Source organism: Rhinolophus sinicus, linkage group LG01, assembly GCF_036562045.2.
Source record: "Rhinolophus sinicus isolate RSC01 linkage group LG01, ASM3656204v1, whole genome shotgun sequence".
Taxonomy (NCBI): Eukaryota; Metazoa; Chordata; class Mammalia; order Chiroptera; family Rhinolophidae; genus Rhinolophus; species Rhinolophus sinicus.
Genome location: NC_133751.1, coordinates 33,171,526 through 33,184,184, shown reverse-complemented (window position 1 = coordinate 33,184,184; position 12,659 = coordinate 33,171,526). Strand labels below are relative to the sequence as shown.

The 12,659-nt window shown below is 31.3% G+C and overlaps 1 long non-coding RNA gene across 9 annotated transcripts in view; it reads right to left on the bottom strand.

Annotated features, from left to right (window-relative positions):
• Positions 1-12,659, bottom strand: part of LOC109449577 (uncharacterized) — a 473,005-nt gene that overhangs the window by 315,285 nt on the left and 145,061 nt on the right. Inside the window, exon 6 of one of the 9 annotated variants that reach the window (XR_012494653.1) lies at positions 9,136-9,192. The exons of the other annotated variants lie outside the window; for them this stretch is intronic. This is a non-coding gene — a long non-coding RNA (uncharacterized LOC109449577). The remainder of the gene's footprint in view (positions 1-9,135; positions 9,193-12,659) is intronic. 9 annotated transcript variants of the gene reach the window in all.

The following is a 12,659-nucleotide window of genomic DNA, read 5'->3' as shown; positions in this document are numbered from 1 at the left end:
TGCTTCATTTATTTGATAAACTTAATTGTTTTGGCCAATAGGTTTTATTTTGGGGAATGAAATAATTATACTCACAATGAATTAGCCAATGCTAATAAAAATTATCTCAAATAAAATTACTGTAATCATTGTAACTGACTTGGCCATCTGAACCTGCATTCTATTATATTTTAACTATACTACTAATAAAAATATTTATAAAATATAGTTAATGATGTCTTGAGCATATTTAATAGAATAACAGTTATATCAAATAAGTTAAGATGATATTAATTCACCTATGAATTTATATTTAACTTTTGGGGATTTTTTAACACAAATACATTATGGTTAAAAATAAAATTCATTAATAAAAACTATAGCCATTAAATGTTTATGTGTAATATTTTAAATAATGTGTCTACTATCAGTAATAAAGATGATACAGTAAATTTAGGACACGTCATTTCTGATTTTTTTTTAACTAAATTTACAGGGATGAAATTGGTTAGTAAAATTATATAATTTCAAGTGTACAATTCTATAATAATCTATATATTACATTATGTGTTCACCACCCAGAGTCAGTGCTCCTTCCATCAGCATATATTTGACCCCTTTACCCTCTTCTACCTAACCCCCCGCCCCCCTTATAACACACTTGTTTAAAATAACTCTGAAGAGGAACTGCAAAGACACAGGACTGTACTGAAATTGTTCCTATTTGCTGTAAAACTAACATTGTTTAACTGTGATCAGGGAAAGCAATCCTCAGATTTGAAATATATTATCTTGACTAAGGTTGTTTCACATTTTAGTTTTGCCCAGTTTAACTATTTAGTAGCTGGGAAATAAAAACTCCAACTCACTTTACATACACTTAACAAATAAAGTTTACTTCTTGCTACCACAGAAACATCAAAGAAGAGATTCCACATGTACTACACAAGGAACAAGATAAATTGCATATGTATAGAATAGTTAATTGTAGCTTTTATTAATAACAGTGAAAGGCTACTCTAGAGGATCAAATCTTCAACACAGGGTGTTTTTGTGTTTGTTTGTTTGTGTTTTTAATTAAAGTTTGTTGGGGTGACAATTGTTAGTAAAGTTACATATATTTCAGATGTACAATACTTTTTTAAAGTATCATCTAGAATTTATCTCCCAGATTTTAATCCCTTACCTAGTAATCGATTTTGTAAGTCAAACAGTGATAGGGGCCATTATATAAGCCAATCAGAAAGAAGAAATAAAAACAAAACATTTACTTTAAAACTCTTATATAATGACCGATTCCCCTGTTTTTATCAAATTTAAAATAATCCTTTTTTAAATTTTTTATTAAATTTATTGGAGTGACATTGGTTAGTAAAATTATATAGGTTTCAAGTGTACATTTCTATAATACATCATCTATTTATCGCATTGTGTGTTCACCACCCAGAGTCATTTCTCCTTCCATCACCATATATTTGACCCCCTTTACCCTCTTCTACCATCCCTCCTACCCCCATACCCTCTAGTATTCACCAAACTGTTGTCTGTGTCTATGAGTTTTTGTTTGTTTGTCATGTTCATTTGTTGCTTTCAGTCTTGTATCCCACATATGAATGAAACCATGGCTCTCAACTTTTTCTGACTTATTTCACTTAGCATGATAATCTCAAGATCCATCCATGTTGGCGCAGATGGCATCTTTTTTCTCAAATCAACCACAATGAGATACTACCTCACACCTGTGACAATGGCTATTATGAACAAGACAAATAATAGCAAGTGCTAGAGAGGTTGTGGAGAAGAACCCTCATAAAATGATGGTGGAAATGTAAATGGGTATAGCCACTATGGAAAACAATATGGAGTTTCCTCAAAAAATTAAGAATAGAATTATCATATGGTGCAGAAATCCGTCTTCTGGGTATCTAAATCTGAACACATTTATACATAAAGATATAGGGACCCCTATGTTCACTGCAGAATTGTTTACAGTGGCCAAGACATGGAAACAACTGAAGTGTCCATTGCTAGATGACTGAATAAAGAAGAACTGGTATATATATATATTTCATCTTTTCTTATGGCCAAGTAATATTCCATTATATATATTACTTGGCCATAAGAAAAGATGAAATACTGCCATTTGTGATTAACATGGATGGATCTTGAGATTATCTTGCTAAGTGAAACAAGATAGAAAAAGTCAAGAACCATATGACTTCACTAACACGTAGGATATAAAACAAAGCAACAAATAAAATAAAAAAATAAAAAATCCAGAAGGGAAGGGGTGGTAGAGGAGGGTAAAGGGGGTCAAATATATGGGATGGAAGGAAAAATGACTCTAGGTGGTGAACACAATGCAATATATACATGATGTATTATAGAAATGTACACTTGAAACCTATGTAATTTTACTAACCAATGTCACCTCAATAAATTTAAGAAAAATTTTAAAAGTAATTGCAAATCCCCCAAAAAATAATATGTATATATATATATATATCAGCATAAATATATATAAAATATATATAACAGCATATATATATATATATATATATATATATATATATATATATACACACATATATATATGATTACATATATATGATTTCATGGTAGCTAACAACATAATAAATAATAGGCTACAAAACCTATTCTCAAAAAAAGAAATCTCTAAATGAACAAGTGGACTGAAATAAGAAACATTATTATGAAACAATAAATGAAAGAAGCAGAATTAAAAGAGGAGACTACTTTGTGCATTTAGTGTTCTTTACCCATTCGTAAAGTGATTTTCTAAGTCCATAAACATTAATCAAGGAAAGACATAAGGTATTGTGAATACAAATATTTATATTACACACTGTGCTACCACCACAAATAATTTTTTTAAGTAAAGTTTTTCTCCTTAACTGTTCAGTGCATTTTAATATTTAAGAAAATTACATATTTTACGTAGAAATTGTATTGTTAATCCAATATTCTTATTTTACAGATAAAGAAACCAATGTGCTAAAAAGTTGATTATTTTCAAGATAATAGGTCATTGTGGTTAAGAAGGTAGATCCTATAGTCAAAACGACCTGGTTTTGAATGCCAAATTCTCAGTTTATGAGCTCAAAACTGTTGGTATATTTATTTTAATTTCTAAAGATTATTTCCTCATTGGTAAAAAAGGGTAATAAAAACATTTTTCACACTGGGGATGCAAAATCAAATAAAATTCTTAAAGCAAAATGGTCATGTCAGTTTTGTGTTTAGCAAACATTATCTATGGTAGTAGAAATAGTAATTAGTATTAGCATTGATATTATTATGATTCACCAATATTATTATTACAAGGACAAGAGTCAGGTTCTTCTAATGCCAAAGCCATTCAATAGGTATCTTAGTTTTAACTTACTAGCTTCAGTGGATATTTTCTAGGTTTAAAAAAAAAAAAAAAATCTATGTTCCCTTCAGACATTAACAAAATCACTAAATATTTCTTGTTATGCTTCTCTGATTCTGGTAACTTGGTTATTTTAAGGGTTTATATTTTAACAATCATAGCCTCTATCTGATATGTTGATGCAGTCACCAACTTGGTCAAAAAAAATTATGCCTATTTTTATTCAACAGATTAAGGTGTTGCAATTAAACAACTTGTGCAATAATAATGTATAGAAGCATTTGGGAAGATCTATGGAGCCCTTCTTCAAGCAAGGTTGATTGCAGTTCATTATATTTAAATGAGCTTCAAGTAAATATATATATATATATATATTTCCTTAATGAGATTAATAAACCTATTGTAGATAAATAATAGGTAGATAAGTAGGGAGGGAGGGAGGGATGGATGGATGGACATACAAAATCACCACCCAAACTATGGCTTATTTAAATTTACAAGGACAAAGCCACAAGTGCTGCTGAAGACGTCAAGATTTCAGTATTGCTCCAAATAATATATATTCTAAGGAAGGCTGTGTGGAAGGTACCATTATTGTAAACAGTGGGATGTAGAAAAAAGTCACTTTCTAAAATTTCCTTACTAGTTAAAGTAATATATAGATTCAGTGCAATTCCTATTACAATACCAATGGCATTCTTCTCAGAATTAGAACTAATCCTAGGATATATATGAAACCACAAAAGATCCTGAATAACCACAGAAATCTTGAGAAAGAACAAAGTGGAAGGCATCAAGCTCCCTGATATCAAACTGTACTACAAAGCTATGATAATCAATAATGTATGGTACTAAAATAAAAACAGATATATGGATCAATGGAATAGAATAGAACCCAGAAATAAATCCTCACTTATATGGTCAAGTAATGGTCAAGTAATCTATAAAAGAGAAGGCAAGGATATACAATGCAGCAAATACAGTCTCTTCAATAAGTGGTGTTGGCAAAACTGCATCTCATTGTGTGTAAAAAAAAAAAAAAAGAAGAAAAGAAAAGAAATTGGATGACTTTTCTACACCATATACAAAGACAAACTCTTACGGATTAAAGACTTAACTGTTAGACTTGAAACCATAAAACTCCTAGAAGAAAACATAGGCAGTAAACTTTTAGATATCACTCCTAGTAATATCTTTTTGGATACATCTTCTTAAGCATGGAAAACACAAGAAAGAGTAAACAAATGGGAATACATCAAATAAAAAGTTTTTGCATAGCAAAGGAAACCATCAATGAAACAAAAAGACAGCCGACTGAAAGGGAAAAGATATTGGTAAATGATACATCTGATACTGGGTTAATATCCAAAAATATATAAAGAACTCATACAAATTAATACCAAAAAAACAACAATCCGTTTTAAAAATGGGCAAAGGACCTGAATAGACATGTCTCTCAAGAGGACATACAGATGGCCAACAGACATATGAGAAGATGCTCAACATCACTAATCATCAGGGAAATGAAAATTAAAACCACAATGTGATACCATCTCACATCTGTCAGAATGGCTGTCATCAACAAATGAACAAATAACAAGGGCTTCACTAATTTACAATCCCACTCTGTACCCTGTTGGTGGAATTGTAAATTAGTGCAGCCTCTATGGCAAACAGTATGGAGATTCCTCAAAAAACTAAAAATAGAGCTGCCATATACTCCAGCAATTCCACTTCTGGGTATTTATTGAAAGAAAATAAAAATACTAATTCAAAAAGGTATATATCCACCCCTATGTTCATTGCAGCATTAGCAGTGATAGTCTAGGCACGGAAGCAGCCTAGATGTCCATTAATAAATGAATGGATGAAGAAGATGAGGTATGTACACACACACACACACACACACACACACACACACACACACACACAATGGAATATTATATTCATCAATAAAAAGAAGGAAATCTTGCCATTTGCAACAACATGGATAAACCTAGAGGATATTATGCTAAGTGAAGTAAGTCAGAGAGAGACAAGTACCATATGATCTCACCTATATGTGAAATCTAAAAATAAATAAAAAAATAAATGAAACAGAAACAGACCCACAGCTATAGAGGGGGGTGGGAGGATGGGAATTGAAAAAAATATGCTACAGACTGGCACAATAAAATTTAACTTAGCTATATTATTAAATTTTGGCACTTTTAAATTATAGATTTTTAATACAGTATATTAAGATTCTTATGTAATTTACATGATGATATTTGAAATTTATAAGTGATACAAATGTCCTTTAAATGTATAGTTTGTAGCATTTTATATGTAGCATGATACTTATGGAATTTAACAACTAATGACTTTTAATGTAAAGGTTTATTTATGATTTTCAACAAGGAAGTTACATTTCTAGGCAATAAAAGTTATACTGTCTTATGAAGCTCTAGAGAATAAATTTATACACATTTTATAGTTGAAAAGATTTATTTGTTCCTGAATATTTTGCCTGTATATACATATGTGTGTGTATGCGTATATGTGTGTGTGTGTGTGTGTATATATGGATATATATACACACACATATATATATATATGTATCTCCACTCATTTTAATGAGGAAAAGATGATGCATTATATCCCAAACCAACATATCCAAATAATTTTTCACAGAAAATTAAATCAATTGAACAGTGAAAACATATTTACATAAGTAATAAACAACAGTGTGAAAGTAAAGAATACAGTTTATATATAAAATGTAATTTACTGAGGAAGAAGAAAAGATTTTATTGGGAGTGGCCATTAGTGGAGGAAGGGTGTGAAGAACTCAAGAAGGTGATGGAGAGTAAGGAGGTCAATCTTCTGGCAGCCACTTAATGTCACAATCAGATGGAACTGATGATAATAGAAATAAAGATGACATTATTTGTTATACATTTTTAGTGAAAAACATATTCAGAGTTAAATTTTTAGCTCTTGGCTTTCTGTTGATAGGCATTATATAAAAGCAATGTAAAATATACTTTTAAATAATTACATAGGCAAACATCTGTAAGGCATGTAAATGCAACATTACAGTAACTGTGTATTGACAATATGCTACCTATACGTTTTATTTCATTTCCACTATTGTGTTGAGGAAAGCAGAATAAGCCTGATTGTGAACTGAATGCAAAATTTTCCCAAGTAAAGATTAAGAAGGGGAAAAAGAAACTACTGAAACAAAACAAAAAACGTTCATAACTCCAGGGAATTATTGATCCAATATAGATGTCTCTTGAGGATTGGTTCAGCCAGTGTTTTGCAGGAATAGTTTGACATATGTTCTAAGCAGATTAATACACAAATAAAAATAAAAAGCTATATCATTGTTATACCAGTATTGACAGATAGAAGTAAGACATTTAAATAAGTGGTAGTTTAGTGTAAATGTAAACAATATACTGCATGAGTGGTAATGACATTAAAAGACAAAATAAATTTTTGCTGTTGGACATTCTTTCTTTAACCTTAGCAGTGTGTATAATGAGATGGTTAGCTAGGGTATAAGATCTGAAAAAGATAAAGAATCTGCTCCAGGGGGGAAAAAAAGCCTCACCTTACCCAAGCAATTTCTTCAACTAGCCAGTATAGGGAAAAAAGATGGATGGTGCATAAAACAGAAGAGCAATTAACTTATCCAAGGTCATGTAGCCAATCGATGGTGGATATGAAATTTGTATACAAATTTCCCTTCAATAAGTTCTCTTCTTCAGAAAAAATGGCTACTGTATATGCTTATGCTTCATGAACCTACTAAATTGTGTGTGTAAACACATATGCCACCACACATGCACATCAATTGAACAGTGAAAACATATTTACATAATAAATAATAGATTGGAAATTTATATAAATTTTCATCCTATCATTAAATCTTTCTGAGACTTAGGGATATTAACTATCTTTCCCAAAGTTACTAAATGAATACGTAACAAACACAAATTTGAACACAGGTATTCCTAACTCCAAAGCCAATGGCTTATCTTTTCCCATCTCTTTCTTTCTCTTCTTTTCTTTTTTTTTTTTTTAATTACGGAGGCGAGGGTGGGCCCTGCAGTCTTTATTTGATTTTATTTTACATTTATTTATTTTTTTAAAGAGGGTGCAGCTCACAGTGGCCTATGCAGGGATCAAACCCACAACCTTGGTGTTATTAGTACCATGCTCTAACCAACTGAGCTAACCAGCCACCCCTCCCATCTCTTTCTTCAGATTCCAAAAAAATATAAACAGTTAAGGGTCTCAGTATAAACTTATGTCCCCTCATTTCAAGCAATCATCTCAATACATAAAACTGGAGAAGTTTTATGTCAGGGAAGCCCAGGAGAGTTGTTTTTGTTGTTGTTCTAAATTATGTTGAAATGCGCTTTTCTACTGTTAGAGTGTCCTTGAAGAGTTCAGAGAATTTGACAAGAAACAAAGTGAAACTGAAAGTCACAGAGGAGAGGTTATTAAACATACAGAGAATAGCCTCATTCTGCTTCTCTACATTGAGATTCTTTTACTTATCTCAATGAAAACATTAACAACCCCAGAGAAGTTTCCCTTCCCCTACTTACATAATAAAGTAAAAGCATGACTTTGTAGAAAAGTTAGAGTTAAAAGTTTATAATTCAGCGCTAAATCACTTCTGGGGATAGCACCAAAATCTCTATGGAAATTTACTATTTTCATATCTGTTTTTATCCTCATTAAGATAATTCTAAAACTAAATATCTTTGATATTTTTTCAATAAATTTTTAAATTACAAAAAAGAAATATAGGGTTACCCAGTCCCATTTACATTTTTAATAAGAGTGATAGAAAAAGCTCAAATGTTATTTAAATCTATTTTCATATGATTCAAAAGCAAACTTATGAATGCATACAATGGATATTGTACAAACTTTCTAAGAGGCAATTAATTTGCCAATGCACAACAAAGCTGGAAAAAGAAAAATTATTTAGCATAGTAATTTTTCTTATAGGAATTTATCCTCAGGAAATAAAGGAATTCTCAAGAAAGTATATATAATAATATTTATCACAATGTTTAATATATAATAGCAAAAAAGGGGGAAATTTAGAAATAGCATAAATAATTCAAACAAGCAAATAGCAAGTTATGGTACATTCATACAAATATAAATTAATTAAGAATGATGTTAAACAAAATAGTAACATAATATGAACTACATTTTGTGTAAAAATAATCAAACAATAGCAGAAATTAAGGAATTTTTTTTTAAAAAGCATAAAAGAGCAGAATTAGTAAATATACTCAAGAGCAGGATCTTTAAAATAAATAAAAAAATATGCACAAAACTTTGGCCATTATAATTAAGAGAGAAATTGAAAATTAAATAAAATTAAGAAATAGACATAGGATAATAAAATCATGAGAGATAAGAAGGATACTTTCTTAGCTATAAAGAATATAATTCTGCTGGTAATTTTGAAAATACAAATGCTACTTAAATTTTCTATGGTATAGAAAAGCATGGAAACCAATTTAATATATTACAAAGTGTTACAAATATAGTATAAAAAGTAAATCATTTTGTACTCCGATTAAAACAGATTTTAAAAATAGCAAATCAAAAGCTATTAACTGAATTATGTAATGTCCCAGAATACACGAATGATTTTAAAATTAGAAAAATACAAAAGACCCTTTTAAAAATAATAATGTCATCATCTCAAGGCTCATCATGCAATTGATAAATTCAATACTCACTTCAAATATAGATTTTGAAAATGGTGAATAATTATCAGTAGGTGTATAATTATATACCTGGAAAATAAAGAAAACTGATTGTACTTTGTTTAGAAAGTTTATTAAAGGGCCTAGATTTAAAATAAATGTGATTATTTAAAATTTCTTAAAATTTAGATTAAGATTTTTTTTTTCATTTTACTAATGGATTATATCATGGGGGTGATCATTCATGCTAACAATAACAACTCATAATAAAAATCTTTGTGTCAAAATGTTAGGTTGGTTTTAGCTGTATATATAAAACAAACAAGGAAAAAAACTCAAACACGCTTAACCAATCAGGGAATATATTAGCAAACATAGCCAGTGTACAAATGAGAACAAATTTTTAATCAGTTGATTAGACACCTAAGTTCATCATGGACCCAGCTGTTTCTGACTCTCTGCCTCCTCAGTGTTGACTATATCTTCCCTTCTTCTTCATGGTAATTATATGCTTATAAAAACTCATTGTAGTATAAAACACCAATTAAATACTTTGTGCATGTCAAAGAAAGTTAGGATTGAAGGTTAGTCATATAGCATTTTGTCTATTGTTGGGCACTCTCATAGTCATTGTAATAATATTTATTATCCATGGCCTCCTCCACCAATAAAAGGACAGTACTCCCCTACCATAACTGTAACAACTGAAATAGTTATTTCTCCTACATATTTTCAAAATGATGGTACCAACATCATTGTTGTGACACACCAATATGGATAATCTGAATTTGAATGGCAAAATCAATAAACTTAATCTGAAGGACATATTTAGAACAGCATATACAACATGTAGAAAATACATATATTTTCTTTGCAAATATCATTCCCAAACCTATCCATGTAAAGTAATTGTTTTCAGCTGTGGTGTAACATTCACTAGGTGTTCTGGAAAATTTGAGGGATCTTATAATTTCCTTGTGTGGTTATGGCTGAGCACTTCCATTATTATACTTTTCCTTAGCATAGTTTGGCGCAAAAAGGAAAGCCTGAGACAGAGGTTTGCAAGGAGCAGTTTATCTGGGAAAATGTTTCCAAAGGAATTACAGTAGGAAACTGGGAAGAATGAAACAAAGAGGGAAACCCAATCCCAGGATGGTGATTGAGGTGGACACCTGAGCTTGATTCTACTGGAGACTCTCTGAATAGGCATGAGAATGTTTTAGATTTATCAACCCCAGGAATTCAAATATGTTTATTGTATTTCCATGTATAAAATCTTTCATTTATCTCAAAAAAAACCCAAACACCTTAGCTTGTTATCAAGGCTTGCCATGACCTGAGCCCTGCCTGCCTACCTCTCCAGTCACAGTGTTTGCCATGATTCCTCTCATAGGTAACCTATACTAATGGCCATTCTAAATGACTTATAGTTCCTTTAATTGTCATGTGGTTTAATTCTTTGCCTTGAACAATTTCAATCCCTCTATTTAGAATGTAAGCTCCTCTTTCAATCCTTATTGAAGAATTCATGATTCTTCAATAAACTTCTTTTTTTTTTTGGTAGCAAAATTCACTTCTCGCTACTGGTCTAGAAGGTCTTTAAAGGCAGTTATCATGTTTTGATCTCTTCTACATCCATAGTTCTCCAAGATGTAATATATATATATATATATATATGACAGGCACTTACATTTTTTAGTAATTCAATGCCTGATGAATGGAAAATAAATATTCCTTTAAAATGTCTTCCATGGGTTGCAAAGTTTCCAGTCTGTCAGTATGATAACATAGGCTGAGACTGTCATTGTTTCTGATTTAGGATTAAAACTTTATAAGCACATTAGGATAAATGGCACTGTTCTACATCTCAACAGGAAAATGGTTGAAGAAGCAAACTTGATAAAAGTGATTGTGCTTGATGTAACTAAATAACTGGATTAACAGCGGGAACTGTCAAATAACTAAATGTTTCTTCCTTTAATTAATCCAACCTCAGTGATAAGTTTGTATTTTATAGGAAAAAGACAAGAAAAAATTTCAGGCTAGAAATTCATACTCAATATTTTCTTTCTTATGCATCTTTTCTTTTTCATTGATTAGAAAAATGCATAAGTCCCTGTACTACTGCTAAAAGAAGTGTGGATTTTAAGTAAATAATATAAAGAAAACCCTTTACTGATATGATATATATTCTTGAGCATATAATGAACATAAATATAATTACCATACTTAAATTAAAATTCATTCAATAAAACATTGTCTTTACTGTGGTAACTGAAGTAAGTCTGTAGCTATTTTAAAACATCAAGCAAGGGCTGGCCCGGTGGCTCAGGTGGTTGGAGCTCTGTGCTCCTAACTCCGAAAGCTGCCGGTTCGATTCTCCCATGGGCCAGTAGGCTCTCAACCACAAGGTTGCCAGTTCAACTCCCGCAAGGGATGGTGTGCTGTGCTCCCTGCAACTAGCAATGGCAACTTGACCTGAAGCTGAGCTGCACCCTCCACAACTAAGAATGAAAGGACAACAACTTGACTTGGAAAAAAAAAAAAAGTCCTGGAAGTACACAATGTTTCCCAAGAGAGTCCTGTTCCCCTTCCCCAATAACATCTTTTAAAAAACAAACAAACAAATAAACAAAACAAAACATCAAGCGAGTTGGGTTCTGGGAAGATAGAAGAGTAGAAAGCACTAGGAATTGGTCTTCCCATCTATATATAAAATTACACATCCAAAGGCAGATTTGGACAAGCAGAGTAAAGATGTGTAAACTTGAAGACAATGGAAATTGAGTCTGAGAAACAAAAAACAAACAAACAAACAAACGAGAAAAAAAAAAAAAAAAACAGATGAAAAGTGAATAGAGCCTAAGGAACCTATGGGACACCATCAGGTAGATCAACCTGTGCATTTTGGGAGTCACGGAAAATTAAAAGAGAGAGAAATGGGCATTTAGGACATTTGAAGAAATAATGGCTGAAAACCTCAAATTCAATAGAAGCTGTGAATAAAACTATCCGAGAAGTTCAACAAATTCCAAGCAAAAGGATCTCAACAACACCTACATCAGGACACATTACAATCAACTTTCCAAAGCCAAATACAAAGAGAATTTTGAAAGCAGAAAGAGAGAGGTGACTTATCACATACAAAGGACCCTCAATAAGAATATGAGCATATTCCTCATCAGAAATTTATAGGCAGGAAGGCAGTGGGCCAGTATGTTCAAAGTGTTAATAGAAGACAAACAAACAAAACGGTCAACTGAAAAATCCTATATCTGGCAAACTGTCCTGCAAGAATGAAGAAGAAATTAAGACACTCCCAGATACACAAAAGCTGAGGGAGTTGATTATCACTATATCTGTCCTGCAAGAAATGCTCAAAGGAGTCCTGCACGGGGAAATGAAAGGTCATTACACAGTAACTTGAAGCCATATGAAGAAATAATGGTCTCAAAATATATAAATACATGGAAATTATAAAAGTGTGTTATATTGTAACAATGGTTTGTAACTTTATTTTTTAATACATAATATAAGAGACTAATACAAAAATAGTC